The sequence below is a fragment of the Salmo trutta genome, chromosome 9, assembly GCF_901001165.1.
Source record: "Salmo trutta chromosome 9, fSalTru1.1, whole genome shotgun sequence".
Classification (NCBI taxonomy): Eukaryota; Metazoa; Chordata; class Actinopteri; order Salmoniformes; family Salmonidae; genus Salmo; species Salmo trutta.
The window spans coordinates 31,867,888-31,886,685 of record NC_042965.1 but is presented as its reverse complement, the minus strand read 5'-3'; the positions used below and the strand labels follow the sequence as shown (position 1 = coordinate 31,886,685).

At 46.8% G+C, this 18,798-nt stretch overlaps 1 long non-coding RNA gene across 2 annotated transcripts in view; it reads left to right on the top strand.

Moving 5' to 3' along the window:
- Positions 1 to 18,798, top strand: part of LOC115200405 (uncharacterized) — a 52,981-nt gene that overhangs the window by 4,203 nt on the left and 29,980 nt on the right. The window contains exon 3 of one of the 2 annotated variants that reach the window (XR_003879511.1): positions 8,969 to 9,070. The exons of the other annotated variant lie outside the window; for it this stretch is intronic. This is a non-coding gene — a long non-coding RNA (uncharacterized LOC115200405). Of the gene's footprint in view, positions 1 to 8,968; positions 9,071 to 18,798 lie in introns of those variants that run through there. 2 annotated transcript variants of the gene reach the window in all.

Here is an 18,798-nt window from a genome sequence, read left to right as displayed (position 1 = left end):
CAGAGATTGTAACGTTCTCTGTTTCACGGAAACATGGCTCACTCGGGATACATTATCAGAGTTGGTACAGCCACCTGGTTTCTTCACGCATCGCGCCGACAGAAACAAACATCTCTCTGGTAAGAAGAAGGGCGGGGGTGTATGCCTTATGATTAATGAGTCGTGGTGTGATCATAACAACATACAGGAACTCAAGTCCTTTTGTTCACTTGACCTAGAATTCCTTACAATCAAATGCCGTCCGCATACAAAGCCCTCTCTTGCCCTCCTTTCGGCAAATCTGACCACTACTCCATTTTGTTGCTCCCAGGCTACAGACAGAAACTAAAACAGGAAACGACCGTGCTCAGGTCTGTTCAACGCTGGTCTGACCAATCTGATTCCACGCTTCAAGATTGCTGCGATCACGTGGACTGGGATATGTTCCAGATAGCGTCAAACAACAACATTGATGTATATGCTGATTCGGTGAGCGAGTTTATTGGCAAGTGCATCGGTGATGTTGTACCCATGGCGACAATTAAAACCTTCCCCAACCAGAAACTGTGGATTGATGGCAGCATTCGCGCAAAACTGAAAGCGCGAACCACCGCTTTTAATCAGGGCAAGGCGACCGGAAACATGACCGAATACAAACAGTGTAGCTATTCCCTCCGCAAAGCAATCAAACATCCTAAGTGTCAGTATAGAGACAAAGTAGAGTCGCAATGCATTGGCTCGGACATGAGAGGTATGTGGCTGGGTCTACAGTCAATCGTGGACTACAAAAAGAAACCAGCCCCGTCGCGGACCCGATGCCTTGCTCCCATACAAACTAAACAACTTCTTTGCTCGCTTTGAGGACAATACAGTGCCACCGACACGGCCCGCTACCAAAACCTGAGGACTCTTCTTGACCACAGCCAACATGAGTAAAACATTTAATTGTGTTAACCCTCGCAAGGCTGCCGGCCCAGACGGCATCAATAGCCGCATCCTCAGAGCATGCGCAGACCAGCTGGCTGGTGTGGTTACGGACATTTTCAATCAATCCCTATCCCAGTCTGCTGTTCCCACATGCTTCAAGAGGGCCACCATTGTTCCTGTTCCCAAGAAAGCTAAGGTAACTGAGCTAAACAACTTTCGCCCCGTAGCACTCACTTCTGTCATCATGAAGTGCTTTGAGAGACTAGTCAAGGATCATATCACCTCCACCCTACCTGACACCCTAGACCCACTCCGATTTGCTTACCGCCCCAATAGGTCCATAGGCGACGCAATAACAATCACACTGCCCTATCCCATCTAGACAAGAGGAATACCTATGTAAGAATGCTGTTCATTGACTACAGCTCAGCATTCAACACCATAGTACCCTCCAAACTCGTCATTAAGCTTGAGACCCTGGGTCTTGATCCCGCCCTGTGCAACTGGGTCCTGGACTTTCTGACGGGCTGCCCCCAAGTGGTGAGGGTAGGAAACAACATCTCCACCCCGCTGATCCTCAATATTGGGGCCCCACAAGGGTGCATTCTCAGCCCTCTCCTGTACTCCTTGTTCACCCATGACTGCGTGGCCATGCACACCTCCAACTCAATGATCAAGTTTGCAGACGCCGCTACAGTGGTAGGCTTGATTACCAACAACGATGAGACGACCTACAGGGAGGAGGTGAGGGCCCTCGGAGTGGGGTGTCAGGAAAATAACCTCACACTCAACAAAACAAAGGAAATGATCATGGACTTCAGGAAACAGCAGAGGGAGCACCCCCCTAGGCACATCGATAGGACAGTAGTGGAGAAGGTGGAAAGCTTTAAGTTCCTCTGCGTGCACATCACGGACAAACTGAAATGGTCCACCCACACAGACAGCTTGGTGAAGAAGGCGCAACAGCGCCTCTTCAACCTCAGGAGGCTGATGAAATGTGGCTTGTCACCAAAAACACTCACAAACCTTTACAGATGCACAATTGAGAGCATCCTGTCGGGCTGTATCACCGCCTGGTACGGCAACTGCTCCGCCCACAACCGCAAGGCTCTCCAAAGGGGCGTGCAATCTGCACAACGCATCACCGGGGGCAAACTACCTGCCCTCCAGGACACCTACACCACCTGGTGTCATAGGAAGGCCAAAAAGATCATCAAGGACAACAACCATCTGAGCCACTGCCTGTTCACCCTGCTATCATCCAGAAGGCGAGGTCAGTACAGGTGCATCAAAGCTTCTATCTCAAGGCCATCAGACTGTTAAACAGCCATCACTAACACTGAGTGGCTGCTGCCAACATACTGACTCAAATCTCTAGCCACTTTAAATAATTAAAAATTGGATGTAATAAATGTATCACTAGTCACTTTAAACAATGCCACTTTATATAATGTTTTCATACCCTACATTACTCTTCACATATGTATATACTGTACTCTATACCATCTACTGCATCTTGCCTATGCCGTTCGGCCTTTGCTCATCAATATATTTATATGTACATATTCTTATTCATTCCTTTACACTTGTGTGTATAAGGTAGTTGAGAAATTATTTGATTATTTGTTAGATATTACTGCATTGTCGGAACTAGAAGCACAAGCATTTCGCTACACTCACATTAACATCTGCTAACCATGTGTATGTGACCAATATAATTTGATTTGAGAAGCCACTGCTCCAATACCGCCATAAAAAAGCCAGACTATGGTTAACAACTGCACATGAAGACAAAGATCTTACTTTTTGGAGAAATGCCCTCTGGTCTGATGAACCAAAAATAGAACTGTTTGGCCATAATTACCATCGTTATGTTTGGAGGAAAAAGGGGAGGCTTGCAAGCCGAAGAACACCATCCCAACAGTGATGCATGGGGGCGGCAGCATCATGTTGTGGGGGTGCTTTGCTGCAGGAGGGACTGGTGCACTTCACAAAATAGATGGCATCATGAGTGAGGAAAATGATGTGGATATATTGAAGCAGCATCTCAAGACATCAGTCAAGAAGTTAAAGCTTGGTCGCAAATGGGTCTTCCAAATGGACAATGGCCCCAAGCATACTTCCAAAGATGTGGCAAAATGACTTAAGGACAACAAAGTCAAGGTATTGGAGTGGCCTCAATCCTATAGAAAATGTGTGGGCAGAACTGAAAAAGCATGTGTTAAAGGAGTGTGCAAGGAGTCCTACAAACCTGACTCAGTTACAGCAGGTCTGTCAGGAGGAATGTGCCAATGTCACGTCCTGACCAGTATAGAGGATATTTTGTTATTGTAGTTTGGTCAGGATGTGGCAGAGGGTAGTTGATTTATGTATTACGGGGTTTGTTGGTCACTGATTTATGTTTGCATTTCTATGGGTATGTCCTAGGTTAGTTTTTCTATGTGTAGGTTGGGTGCTGGACTCTCAATTGGAGGCAGGTGTTTCTAGTTGCCTCTGATTGGGAGTCCTATAAGTAGGTGTGTGTTTTGTTTGTCACTTGTGGGTAGTTATTTGTTAGCACTGCTTTTGTTGAGCCTGCTACTCTGTTCCTGTCGTTAGTTTGTTTATTGTTATTTTGTGGTGTTCTCATTTTTACAATAAAGATGTTGAGCACGCAACCCGCTGCGCCTTGGTCCCATTCTATCTTCCACGACAGCTGTGACAGAACTACCCACCACAACAGGACCAAGCAGCGGAGGAAATCTGGCGAGGACCGGGGAACACGGCTGGTAAGGGAGCCCGAGAGGCAGCCCCAATCATTTTTTGGGGGGGGGGGCACAAGGGCAGTTTGGCGGGGCGAGGATGGAGCCCCAGGCCAGCTCCCCGTACCATTTTTGGGCAGAGACGAACTGGACAGGTCCCTTGCTTTGGGGTGATGGGTACTGTGCGAGGCTGAGCATTTTCAGGCCGGTACGCGCAGTGCCAGCGCCCCGCATGTGTCAGGGGAAAGTGAGCAACCAGCCAGTAGGGGTGATGCCAGTCTTGCGCTCAAGACCGCCAGTGCGCCTCTACGGTCCAGTGCGTCAACCCAGTCCGACTCGGCCTGTTCCCGCTCCCCGCACTAGCCCTGAGGTGCATGTGCCCAGGCTGGCACATCCTGTACCAGCCCCACGCATCAGGCTTCTAGTGAGTCAGACCAGCCTCGCCAGTCTGGTGCCGCCAGAGCCGCCCGCCAGTCAGGAGCCGCCTGAGCCGCCCGCCAGTCAGGAGCCGCCAGAGCCGCCCGCCAGTCAGGAGCCGCCAGAGCCGCCCGCCAGTCGGGAGCCGCCAGTGCCGCCCGCCAGTCGGGAGCCGCCAGAGCCGCCCGCCAGTCGGGAGCCGCCAGAGCCGCCCGCCAGCCGGGCGCAGCCAGAGCCGCCCACCAGCCGGGCACAGCCATCGCCGCCCGCCAGCCGGGCGCAGCCATCGCCGCCCGCCAGCCGGGCGCAGCCAGAGACACCTGCCAGCCGGGCGCAGCAAGAATCGCCCGCCAGCCGGGCGAAGTCAGGGTCAGCCACCAGTCCTCCGACGCGGCCAGGGGCGCCACCTAAGTGGGCGACGCCGAGGGTGGAGTGGGGTCCACGTCCCGCACCTGAGCCGCCTCCGATATAGGTGGGTTGGGGAGGGGGGTGTAGCACAGTGCCGTCGTTGACGGCAGCCACCCTCCCTTCCCTCCCTGTAGTTTAGGGGGATTTTTCTGTTTGTTTTGGGGTTTTGTGTAGGTGCATCCGGAGTCTGCACCTTTGGGGGGGGGGTACTGTCACGTCCTGACCAGTATAGAGGATATTTTGTTATTGTAGTTTGGTCAGGATGTGGCAGAGGGTAGTTGATTTATGTATTACGGGGTTTGTTGGTCACTGGTTTATGTTTGTATTTCTATGGGTATGTTCTAGGTTAGTTTTTCTATGTGTAGGTTGGGTGCTGGACTCTCAATTGGAGGCAGGTGTTTCTAGTTGCCTCTGATTGGGAGTCCTATAAGTAGGTGTGTGTTTTGTTTGTCACTTGTGGGTAGTTATTTGTTAGCACTGCTTTTGTTGAGCCTGCTACTCTGTTCCTGTCGTTAGTTTGTTTATTGTTTTTTTGTGGTGTTCTCATTTTTACAATAAAGATGTTGAGCACGCAACCCGCTGCGCCTTGGTCCCATTCAATCTTCCACGACAGCTGTGACAGAACTACCCACCACAACAGGACCAAGCAGCGGAGGAAATCTGACGAGGACCGGGGAACACGGCTGGTAAGGGAGCCCGAGAGGCAGCCCCAATCATTTTTTTGGGGGGGGGCACAAGGGCAGTTTGGCGGGGCGAGGATGGAGCCCCAGGCCAGCTCCCCGTACCATTTTTGGGCAGAGACGAACTGGACAGGTCCCTTGCTTTGGGGTGATGGGTACTGTGCGAGGCTGAGCGTTTTCAGGCCGGTACGCGCAGTGCCAGCGCCCCGCATGTGCCAGGGAAAAGTGAGCAACCAGCCAGTAGGGGTGATGCCAGTCTTGCGCTCGAGACCGCCAGTGCGCCTCTACGGTCCAGTGCGTCAACCCAGTCCGACTCGGCCTGTTCCCGCTCCCCGCACTAGCCCTGAGGTGCATGTGCCCAGACTGGCACATCCTGTACCAGCCCCACGCATCAGGCTTCTAGTGAGTCAGACCAGCCTCGCCAGTCTGGTGCCGCCAGAGCCGCCCGCCAGTCAGGAGCCGCCTGAGCTGCCCGCCAGTCAGGAGCCGCCAGAGCCGCCCGCCAGTCAGGAGCCGCCAGAGCCGCCTGCCAGTCAGGAGCCGCCAGAGCCGCCCGCCAGTCGGGAGCCGCCAGAGCCGCCCACCAGTCGGGAGCCGCCAGAGCCGCCCGCCAGCCGGGCGCAGCCAGAGCCGCCCGCCAGCCGGGCACAGCCATCGCCGCCCGCCAGCCGGGCGCAGCCATCGCCGCCCACCAGCCGTGCGCAGCCAGAGACACCTGCCAGCCGGGCGCAGCAAGAATCGCCCGCCAGCCGGGCGAAGTCAGGGTCAGCCACCAGTCCTCCGACGCGGCCAGGGGCGCCACCTAAGTGGGCGACGCCGAGGGTGGAGTGGGGTCCACGTCCCACACCTGAGCAGCCTCCGATATAGGTGGGTTGGGGAGGGGGGTGTAGGACAGTGCCATCGTTGACGGCAGCCACCCTCCCTTCCCTCCCTGTAGTTTAGGGGGATTTTTCTGTTTGTTTTGGGGTTTTGTGTAGGTGCATCCGGAGTCTGCACCTTTGGGGGGGGGGTACTGTCACGTCCTGACCAGTATAGAGGATATTTTGTTATTGTAGTTTGGTCAGGATGTGGCAGAGGGTAGTTGATTTATGTATTACGGGGTTTGTTGGTCACTGGTTTATGTTTGTATTTCTATGGGTATGTTCTAGGTTAGTTTTTCTATGTGTAGGTTGGGTGCTGGACTCTCAATTGGAGGCAGGTGTTTCTAGTTGCCTCTGATTGGGAGTCCTATAAGTAGGTGTGTGTTTTGTTTGTCACTTGTGGGTAGTTATTTGTTAGCACTGCTTTTGTTGAGCCTGCTACTCTGTTCCTGTCGTTAGTTTGTTTATTGTTATTTTGTGGTGTTCTCATTTTTACAATAAAGATGTTGAGCATGCAACCCGCTGCGCCTTGGTCCCATTCTATCTTCCACGACAGCTGTGACAGAACTACCCACCACAACAGGACCAAGCAGCGGAGGAAATCTGGCGAGGACCGGGGAACACGGCTGGTAAGGGAGCCCGAGAGGCAGCCCCATACCATCTTGGTCCCATTCTATCTTCCACGACAGCTGTGACAGCCAAATTTCACCCAACTTATTGTGGGAAGCTTGTGAAAGGCTACGTGAAACGTTTGGCCTAAGTTAAACAATTTAAAGGCAATGCTACCAAATACTAATTGAGTGTATGTAAAGTTCTCACCCACTGGGAATGTGATAAAATAAATAATTCTCTCTACTATTATTCTGACATTTCGAATTCTTAAAATAAAGTGGTGATCCTAACTGACCTAAGACAGGGACATTTTACTAGGATTAAATGTCAAGAATTGTGAAAAACTGAGATTAAATATATTTGGCTAAGGTGTATGTAAACTTCTGACTTCAACTGTAGTTGAAACAACTAGATTTGTATTTTTTACAGTGCATACTGAGGGGCAGCGAAAGGGTCTCTTCCTGTGGGAGGGAGAGTGTGGAAATGAGGCCCATGAAAGAATAGCCAATTACTGCCTGCTTGGCAATGCACCTCAGCCCACCCCTTACCACCTCCCTCCCCAGGCCTCTTCCCTGTGGCCCATCATCCCTCCATCCCTGCCTCCCTCTCTTTATCTTTTTGTTTCTGTGTACAGAGGGAGCCCCTGGATGGGCCAGGTGTATTTAATATTAGTCCTTCATGTACTTCAAACGCGCCTGCCCCCATCCTCCATCCTCTCCTCCCCCCATCTGTCTGTCACAGGTTTATAAATCACCAAGCAGACCAGCTCTGAAAAACAGAGGATGATAGGAGAGACGGAGAGGGGGAGGAGGGGAGAAAAAAGGTAGAGGAGAGCAGGAAGTGTAGAGAAGACAGGTGATGAAAGATGGGGAGAGGTGATATTAGAGAGGGTGGTCGAGAAGGAAGAGAAAGGTGAAGGGGCAGAGAAGATAGGAGAGGAGAAGACAGTGGAGAGGAGAGAAGGGGTGTGTGAGAAGTGCCTGGATGGTAGTGGAGTAGGAGGAGAAAAGGATGAGAGAATATTTGACTAGAGGATGACGACAAAGGATGAGAGACAAGAGAATGGAAGAGACAAGATGAGACGAGACATTGGATGTCTATCCATGTCCTGCTAGAGGCAACCGTGAGCTCTATTACCATCAAGTAGGGTTGGGCTTTGCAAGGGGGTTGTGGACAGGGGTTGTAAACAGGGGTTGTAGACAGGGGTGGTGAATGGATGGAATCCGTGACTCCAGATCAGAAGGTTGTGTGTTTGATCCAGTGGTGAACACTTGTTTTGTATTTTTTGGGTTTTAACCCTATTCCAAACCTTAACCCTTACCTTAACCATTCAGAATGAGTGCCTAAATGTAATGTTTTAACCATATCCAAAACCGTAACCCTTAATTTGGAGCTACTTCACAATTTGACATTTTTAGAAATGGAATGAAACTGTGCAGGAGGAGTCAACCCAGGGAGACAAAAATACTTTGGAGCAACTTAGAAATTTTACATTTGAAGAAATGTAGATAAGTGTCTAATTCTGTAGTGAGAGCCTGTTGATTACGTCATAGATGATTAGTAGTCTACACACACACACACACACACACACACACACACACACACACACACACACACACACACACACACACACACACACACACACACACACACAGAGCGTATAGAGAGAGACCTTAAATAAGGGTTGTTTTAATAGAGCCAGAATGCATTACCTCTTTACTTGCTTTTATGTGCTTTTATGTGCCGCGTGTGTGTGTGTGTGTGCATACGTGTGTGTGTACTTATATATGTGTTTGTGTGTCTGTTTCTGTCTGTATGTGTGGGTGTGGGTGTGTGTATCAGGGGTCTGCAGAAGGATATTAGTCATGCTCTCATGGTAATGGGCTTCATTTTGTTCTCATTTTCATCTGTGGTCGCTGTAATGAGGGTCTGTCTGCCCTGCTAATCAGCCCAGGAAACCCTGTAGGCAAAGGCAGTCTGGGTCCGGAGGGCAGCGGCTTTTTTGGCCGTCATCCCAGTCACATACATTCTCCAGATGCTGTGCAGGATTTTGTACTAGCCCAACACTAAAACACCTGACTCAACTTATAGACGGATAGATTATAATCACCAAGCCCTTGATTAGTGAAATCAGGTGTGTGAGAGCTGGGCTGGAACAAAAGCCTGTATCCCATGAATTGGGATGTTCTATTTTGCTTGTCTGTGGAGCGTCTCCTTGCTTACACTGCATGGGGAAATGGGGAAAAAGGGTGAAATGAGTCTCCAAGCAGCACAATATCACACAATATCACCTGATTCACACCAAGGTGATGGCATGTCCTATAACTCACATCACTAATCACAGTTTACAGGTTGCCATAGCAACAGGCACAACGCATATCGGTCCCCTCCCTCGGCTGCCTCCTGAAGTCAAGTCAACAGTGACTGTACCACTTCCTGGGTCTAAAAGTACCAAATTAATGTAAGCCTACCTCTCACTCTGATAGTCTTTCTGGAATTGCCGCATATTGCTTACATCTGTCCAATACAGAGCTACACAGGTGCCTAGGAGGTAGTTGGGGGAATGGGGAGGGGCGTTACACAGTTAAGATGAAATTGGCATGATTTTTTGATAATCAAAGAAAAAAGTGTGACTTGTCATGTCTTCATTCTTGTTGTTGTTTACTTTGACTGCTGATAACCTATATATGACCAAACCCCACCTCTGTAGACTAGGAAATTCCGCCCCCCCCCACCTCATTGCAATTGAGATGCCTGAGAGCAGTCCATCAAACATCTGTTATTCCTTTACTCGTCACCCCCCTCTCTCTTTTCCTCTCAGTCCATCCTAGCTCACCAGGGTCTGGATTAGAGTGTGATTTATTGGGGGGGGGGGGGGGGGAGAGAGTTGCGAGAGAGAGGGGAGCATTTAAGGAAATGGCTGTTTCCGTTCAGACCTCATCACAGATAATGTGGAAGCAGTGGTAGGATTTGGAAATGGAATAGGAGCGAGTGTGTGTGCGAGCGCGTGTGTGCTCCATTAGTCTAACATTGATTCGCCTCTGCATCAGGCAGTGCGGAAGCCTAGTAAAGTGTATGTGGTCTGCTGCTAGGGCCAGTTAGGACCGCTTTCTGGCTAGAAACCTCTGATTAAAATCACTATGATGTCTGCTGGACCTGCAAAAACACACACACACACACACACACACACACACACACTCACTCACACACACACACACACACACACACACAGTTTTATTGGGTTGTGTTGTCAAGGATACATATACCATCTTCATCAACCTGGCCAAGGCAATCAACGTATTCTTATCGGCAGACTCAACAGCCTTGGTTTCTCAAATGACTGCCTCGCCTGGTTCACCAACGACTTCTCAGATAGAGTTCAGTGTGTCAAATCGGAGGGCCTGTTGTCCGAACCTCTGGCAGTCTCTATGGGGTACCACAGGGTTCAATTCTCGGGCCGACTCTCTTCTCTGTATATATCATCGATGTTGCTCTTGCTGCGGGTGATTCCTTGATCCACCTCTACGCAGACGACACCATTCTGTATACATCTGACTCTTCTTTGGACACTGTGTTAACAAACCTCCAAACGAGCTTCAATGCCATACAACTCTCCTTCCGTGGCATCCAACTGCTCTTAAACGGTAGTAAAACTAAATGCATGCTCTTCATTCGATCGCTGCCCACACCCGCCCGCCCGACTAGCATCACTACTCTGGAGAGTTCTGACTTAGAATATGTGGACAACTACAAATACATAGGTCTCTGGTTAGACTGTAAACTCTCCTTCCGGACTCATATTAAGCATCTCCAATCCAAAATTAAATCTAGAATCGACTTCCTATTTCGCAAAACAAAGCCTCCTTCACTCACGCTGCCAAACATACCCTCGTAAAATTGACTATCCTACCGATCCTCGACTTCGGCGATGTCATTTACAAAATAGCCTCCAACACTCTACTCAGCAAACCGGATGCAGTCTATCACAGTGCCATTTTGCCACCAAAGCCCCATATACCACCCACCACTGCGACCTGTATGCTCTCGTCGGCTGGCCCTCGCTACATATTCGACGCCAGGCCCACTGCTCCAGGTCATCTATAAGTCTTTGCTAGGTAAAGCTCCGCGTTATCTCAGCTCACTGGTCATGATATCAACACCCACTCGTAGCACGCGCTCCAGCAGGTATATTTCACTAGTCATCCCCAAAGCCAACACCCCCTTTGGTCGCCTTTCCTTCCAGTTCTCTGCTGCCAATGACTGGAACGTATTGCAAAAATCACTGAAGTTGGAGACTTATATCTCCCTCACTAACTTTAAGCTATCTGAGCAGCTTACCGATTGCTGCAGCTGTACACAGCCCATCTGTAAATAGCCCATCTAACTACCTACCTCATCCCCATATTGTTTTAATTTATTTTTTTTGCTCTTTTGCACACCAGTATTTCTACTTGCACATCATCATCTGCACATCTATCACTCCAGTGTTAATTTGCTAAATTGTAATTACTTCGCTACTATGGCCTATTTATTGCCTTATCTCCTTACTCCATTTGCACACACTGTATATTGATTTTTCTATTGTGTTATTGACTGTACTTTTGTTTATCCCACGTGTAACTCTGTGTTGTTGTTTTTTGTCGTACTGCTTTGCTGTATCTTGGCCAGTTCGCAGTTGTAAATGAGAACTTGTTCTCAACTGGCCTACCTGGTTAAATAAAGATGAAATAAAAAAAATTAAATAAGCATTTACTGGCTTTGGTGGATATCAGTTAAAGCCTGGTGTGTGATTTGGACAATAGAAGCGCAACTTCAACTTCCATACATTACTGTATCATTGTCTCATGTCAGATGGCGTCACTCCTCCCGATGCTCCTCCCTCAACCAATCTGTCTTGTAGGACGTGGAACTCCTATTCAAATTTCAATGTTGAGTATGCTCCATTCAAAAAATGTAAACATAGTTCCTAATTTTGGATATCACTGCGCTCTCGTATGACTCTCAATGAAATTGGCAGAATGACCATCTAACTAAATTATTACAAACATTGTGAAAGTGATTTAATAGTTTACAATTGTGAGAAAATAAAAACAAACCAGTGGCTATCTCCTGCACAAATTCCGTGCCAAGACGTTGGTCGCCAGTGCAGTGACTTAATCAGCTGTTTAGCTAACTGTTATAGCTAGCTAGCTTACTGAGATAACTAGCTAGCTAGTAGGCTAGCTCTTCCTTCATTGACATAAAAAGCATGCTTAGCCCGTTTAAATTACCCTGAAGTTGTAGACATGCGCCCCACAATTAAGAGAAACTGACTGCTATCAGAAATCAGTCCATAGATCAGCATGTTTCTCCATGATCTTATCATTTGGTCAGCTGAGCACAGCAGCTGACTGAGGAGGCTACTGCAATGACTCGTGGGAGAACAGCTGCTTCAGGAAAACTCATAATGTAAGCTTTAGGGGTAGGGGTACTAGCTACAGTAGCTTGCTATATATATTGTTGGAAGATTCAACATTGTGTGCAGCACTAAGTAGGTAGCTGGTTGTTTAGCAGCATCGTTTCAGTCAAAATGCTTTCAGTGACTGGCTCAATGTTCAGCAAATTTATGCTAGCTTTCGTGCTCATAATCAAACTTCAGAAATATAGCTAATTGAAGCACAATAATCCTTAGCTAGATGTAAAATGGTGCGACTAAGACTTCCTCATCAAAAAAAACATACGTTGTTTTAGCTTAGATTAATTCAGACAGTTTTGAAATGGAAATTGACAATTTCACTTAGGGAATATTTTCAGAATGCTACAGCAGCCCATTGTAGCCTGACAACTTTTGAATTATCCCATGACCATTTGGGAGATACGAGAGATCAGTGCAGGTGGAATCGACAAACTATCTGACGTAAGACAATGTTACTGTATATACTGTATCTTGTAGAGGGAAGGTCAAACATCTATGTGTATGTCTGAAAGACAAAGACTAAATCTATTACTAGACATGTTGACCTCTGCATTACCAGACACTGGGTTATCAGACTGGTCTCTGATGGCGTGAGGTAAAGAATTAAAGAATTACATAAAGAATTAAAGAATTACAACTCTACAGTAATTCAGTGGCATGAGGTACGTCCTGACCTTGTCCTTGGTTGGTAGACAGGTCGTGGTATATGGCACGTGGCGTGCCTGCCTCTGTGATCCCATGTTGAATTTCCATGTACACACAGTAGTCTCCAGACTGCACCGTGACCCACCTGACCAGAGCATGTGAAGTGTTACAGTTAGGAGGAGAGGGGGGACACCACCATGAAGTCATGAGCTTTCAATTATACACATGCACACACACACACACACACACACACACACACACACACACACACACAAATACCCTTGCACACACAACCACAAAAGAGTGGATTATCACATTCCACAAAACACTCTAGAGGGAAAGATTCCTCTCAGCTTAGAATCATGAGGTACAGAGCAAGAGAGAGACAAAACAAAGAGAGAATACTACATCTCTTGCCATTGCAGGTATAGTGAAATACACCCACCTTATTAAACATATCAACTCGTCTTTCAGTTCCTCTATACACAGAGCTGTATGGAAACAGATATCGGTCTCGCCTCTCCTTTTAGTTGTCTCTTTCCATTGTAGCAGTGGCCAAAACACTGGCCTATTGACTAGAGAAAACTGTTGTATGAGAAAGAGGGGACAGACGTGTTTCCCTAATGTTAAAACAAGGTCTGTTTCACTCACCTCTCATATATATAATACTGCTAACCAGTAAGTATCTGTTGATTTGACCAAACAATTGATTCCCATTCAAAATCCTATTTTCACTAAACCCTAACCTTAACCTTTACCGCTAACCCTAACCCTAATTCTAACCCTAACCCTAATTCTAACCCTAACCCTCAACCTAACCCCTAAGCCTAAAATAGCCTTTTTTATTGTGGGGACCAGTGAAATTGTCAGAATTGTCCTAGTTTTACTATGCTTGTGAGATATTCTGGTCCCCACAAGGATAGCAAAACCAAAAACACAAACGTACACACACAAACTGTAATCAAACTGTATAGACATATGCTTTATGTAAGCTGGTCATTGGCACCACACTTTCCTCGTTATCACACTCCAGTTAGTTCAGAGTTTGTTCAGAGTTTGTTTTGATATTTTAACCTGCGTGTTGTGATCGCGTTTGGTGTAGGGGTCAAAATAAATTAATGCACGATAAGGCACGATGGCGCACGTGCGCAGTCTGTTTGGGTTCCGTGTAAGTTGACTGTGCCTTTAAGCAGCTTGGAAAATTCCAGAAAATTATGTCATGGCTTTAGAAGCTTCTGATAGGCTAATTGACATCATTTGAGTCAATTGGAGGTGTACCTGTGGATGTATTTCAAGGCCTACCTTCAAACTCAGTGCCTCTTTGCTTGACATCATGGGAAAATGTAAAGAAATCGTCCAAGCTCCTTGGGAGCAATTTCTAAACGCCTGAAGGTACCACGTTCATTTGTACAAACAATAGTATGCAAGTATAAACACCATGGGACCACGCGGCCGCCATACCGCTTAGGAAGGAGACGCGTTCCGTCTCCTAGAGATGAATGTGTAAATCAATCTCAGAACAACAGCAAAGGACCTTGAAGATGCTGGAGGAAACAGGTACAAAAGTGTCTATATCCACAGATAAACGAGTCCTATATCGACATAACCTGAAAGGCCACTCAGCAAGGAAGAAGCCACTGCTCCAATACCGCCATGAAAATGTCAGACTACGGTTTGCAGCTGCACATGGGGACAAAGATCATACTTTTTGGAGAAATGTCCTCTGGTCTGATGAAACAGAAATAGAACTGTTTGGCCATAATGACTATCGTTATGTTTGGAGGAAAAAGGGGGAGGCATGCAAGCCGAAGAACACCATCCCAACCGTGAAGCACGGGGGTGTCAGCATCATGTTGTGGGGGTGCTTTGCTGCAGGAGGGACTGGTGCACTTCACAAAATAGATGGCATCATGAGTGAGGAAAATTATGTGGAGATATTGAAGCAACATCTCAAGACATCAGTCAGGAAGTTAAAGCTTGGTTGCAAATGGGTCTTCCAAATGGACAATGAACCCAAGCATACTTCCAAAGTTGTGGCAAAATGGCTTAAAGATAACAAAGTGAAGGTATTGGAGTGGCCATCACAAAGCCCTGACATCAATCCCATAGAAAATTTGTGGGCAGAACTGAAAAAGCATGTGTGAGCAAGGAGGCCTACAAACCTGACTCAGTTACACCAGCTCTGTCAGGAGGAATGGGCCAAAATTCACACAACTTATTGTGGGAAGCTTGTGGAAGGCTCCAGCGAAACATTTGGCCCAAGTTAAACAATTTAAAGGCAATGCTACCAAATACTAATTGAGTGTATGTAAACTTCTGACCCACTGGGAATGTGATGAAAGAAATAAAAGCTGAAATAAATTACTCTCTCTACAGTTATTTTGACATTTCACATTCTTAAAATAAGGTGGTGATAATAACTGACCTCAGACAGATAATTTTTTACTAGGATTAAATGTCAGGAATTGTGAAACTGAGTTTAAATGTATTTGGCTAAGGTGTATGTAAACTTCTGACTTCAACTGTAGGTAGCTACCTATCTGTGGTGTATTTGTCACATTCATCACTCTGCAGTAGGTCTGTTTCCAGGGTCATTTGAAGCTTACTACCTGTCTCATCACTGTGTGTGTGTGTGTGTGTGTGTGTGTGTGTGTGTGTGTGTGTGTGTGTGTGTGTGTGTGTGTGTGTGTGTGTGTGTGTGTGTGTGTGTGTGTGTGTGTGCGCCTATGGGACTCCCTGTAGTGATGTGTGCCCATCCTGACGAGTCATTTAACGGCTGACAGAGTCGCTCAGTAAAGTGCCACTTTGTGCTTTACGACTCTCCAAGGACAACACACACACACACACACACACACACACACACACACACACACACACACACACACACACACACACACACACACACAAACAGAGAGAGCGAGAGAAAATGCAGAAACATTTCACTGTCATTAAAATGCAGCTGTGTTAGTCTTTCCACCACACCTGGAAAACACATCAGATGGAAACAGAGGTACACACACACACACACACACACGTGGGTCTCTCCAACATCTCATTCACAAGAGTTCATACCAAACACCAACTGACAAATAAGCCATTGTACTGTATATAGGACAGAGAATGGTTGGGTAAATGACGTGGTGTGTTTTGATAGAGTGGTTGGGTAAATGACGTGGTGTGTTTTGATAGAGTGTTTGGGTAAATGACGTGGTGTGTTTTGAGTCATTCTCCCTCTAAAGGACCCAGTATTCTGTGGGAAATTGAGTCAAAACTTTCACATAAAACCTAAAGCGGTGATTCAGGCATCACCTCATTCATAGGCTTTCATGGGTACGGTACTGTGTGTGTTTGAATGGAGCGTACTAAGTGCTAAAACATCTGTCTGTGCTGGTAATGATCGAGGAGCCGACGGGACCTTCAGACTGCAATTAGCCTCCTCAACTCACACACACACACACACACACACACACACACACACACACACACACACACACACACACACACACACACACACACACACACACACACACACACACACACACACACACACACACACACACACACACACACACACACACACACGAGAGCTTTATGTTACCAGGCCCATAGACGCCAGGGATTATGGAAGCGCCCGCACATGAATCCAGTAACTATACGTCTCTGAGATCTATCTTTGTGTTTGTGCTGGTCCTCAGGCGGTTTAACTCATTGATGATGTCTTTGTTAGTTGGACTAGTTAGGACGGACCATTAGGTGGTGGGCTGGGAGGGGGTTGGGGTGGGGGGGATTTCATTTTCTCTCCTTTTGAATAGTAGCTTTAAACAATAAGAACACCTGCTCTTTCCATAACATAGAATTACCAGATGAATCCAGGTGAAAGCTATGATCCCTTATTGATGTCAATCAGAGTAGATGAAGGGGAGGAGACAGGTTAAAGAAGGATTTTTAAGCCTTGAGATATTTGAGACATGGATTGTGTATGTGTACCATTCAGAGGTTGATTGAGCAAGACAAAACACTTAAATGCCTTTGAAAGGGGTATAGTAGTAGACGCACCGGTTTGTGTCAAGAACTCCAAGGCTGCTGGGTTTTCCACACTCAACAGTTTCCTGTGTGTATAAGAATGGCCCACCACCCAAAGGACATCCAGCCAACTTGATACAACTGTGGGAAGCATTGGAGTCAACATGTGCCAGCATCCCTGTGGAACTCTCACTCACTCACTCACTCACTCACTCACTCACTCACTCACTCACTCACTCACTCACTCACTCACTCACTCACTCACACGTGTACACACATTCCAAACCATGACCCAATATGACAGACATGCCACAGAATCCAAGTCTGTATTGAACGCCAGGCTGTTTTGAATATCATGAGTTATTTTCCTCTGTTAAATTGGCTGTGGTTGCATTATGATGTTATACTATGAGAAACTTCGGTATGGATCGCTTCACTAATGAGCTGCCTTCCTCATTTCGAAGTAAACAAGTTTGTTTCACTTACTCAGATTAACAGTCACACACATCACTCTACCAGACAGACTCTGGTAACGTGTACCCATCCACCCTCAAACATGACGTGTACCCATCCACCCTCAAACATGACGTGTACCCATCCACCCTCAAACATGACGTGTACCCATCCACCCTCAAACATGACGTGTACCCATCCACCCTCAAACATGACGTGTACCCATCCACCCTCAAGCATGACGTGTACCCATCCAGCCTCAAACATGACGTGTACCCATCCACCCTCAAACATGACGTGTACCCATCCACCCTCAAACATGACGTCTACCCATCTACCAGACGGCATCCCAATAACCTCACAGACGTGTGAAAGAGTGAATGAAAACATATTTCTGCTAGAATTGCCTCTGTGTTGTGTTTATAATGTACCTGATATCAGGGTTGATCATTCTAAAGGACGTTTTAATGCTGCGGGCAGTCAGACAGACAACTTCGGGATTACACAATTGTTTTTGTCCCGCTGATTTTATAAACAGACATCTTTCTATTCATTTGTCATTATATTCCACATATAAAATCACCTTTATTCACACATAAATCTTGCTTGATCAACTTCATTGTTTATTCATTCCTCTCCTCTCCCAATTTGGGCCATGGGTGTGTTTGTGCTGTGCCGAATGCAGGCTGCATTAATTATAATATGTTTTTAACTATAAATAAATAATAAAGGCATTTCAACTTGTTTTCATTAAAATTAGATGTTTTGGAGTCCAAGTTAATTTTCGCACAGCCCTACAAAAGCAACGAAGGCAAAAACCTAGATACACAGTATGTTGTTTATATAATGAAAGCAAACCTATGCCTATACATTTGCTGCATGCAAATAAAGACAAATGTACCTTTATTTTTATTTAACCAGGTAGTTCCCCTTTATTCAACTAGATCGGTCTAATTGAGATGAAAATTAAATAGATGGAGCAAAAAATGTAATATCATGCAAGCAACATTTAACCTACAGAAATGAACGAAAGGGGTGATTTTCGCTGTACGCCGGCTACAAACACAGCTGCTCTTGTTTCATTCAACTATGTTGGTTCTTTCCATGTTATTGTGAAACATTGTTTGTTAAAACAGTCGAAAACAATTGATCTCAAACAATATATAGCCTAGCCTAACGTGGCAAGAGGCTACAAACACCCATACTAGTGACTACGGCCTGTCCATATTCTTTTAATGATACCAATATATTTCACCTCCAAGTTGCATATTCTTAAGATGCTGGAGGAAACTGCACATGAGGAAGTTATGCAGGCAACCAAAGAGCTCATTATGACTTTGGGCCTTGAGGGCGGAGCCCAGTGATGAAGAGCCAGGACCCTCACAGCCAAAGAGACCAACGGTCACATACTGTAAGTTCTCCGATTGGAGCAGATAACCTTACTCCCGAGACAAGACGACTAGAAAACAAATTAAAAGACTACATATCAGTCAAACTCGATCCCAGTCTAACAACCAGACTTGGCACTGTTTTGTTTTTGTGGCAGGCACAGAGATTTCACTTCCCAACGCTCAGCATACTTGCCCACCACGGCTTCT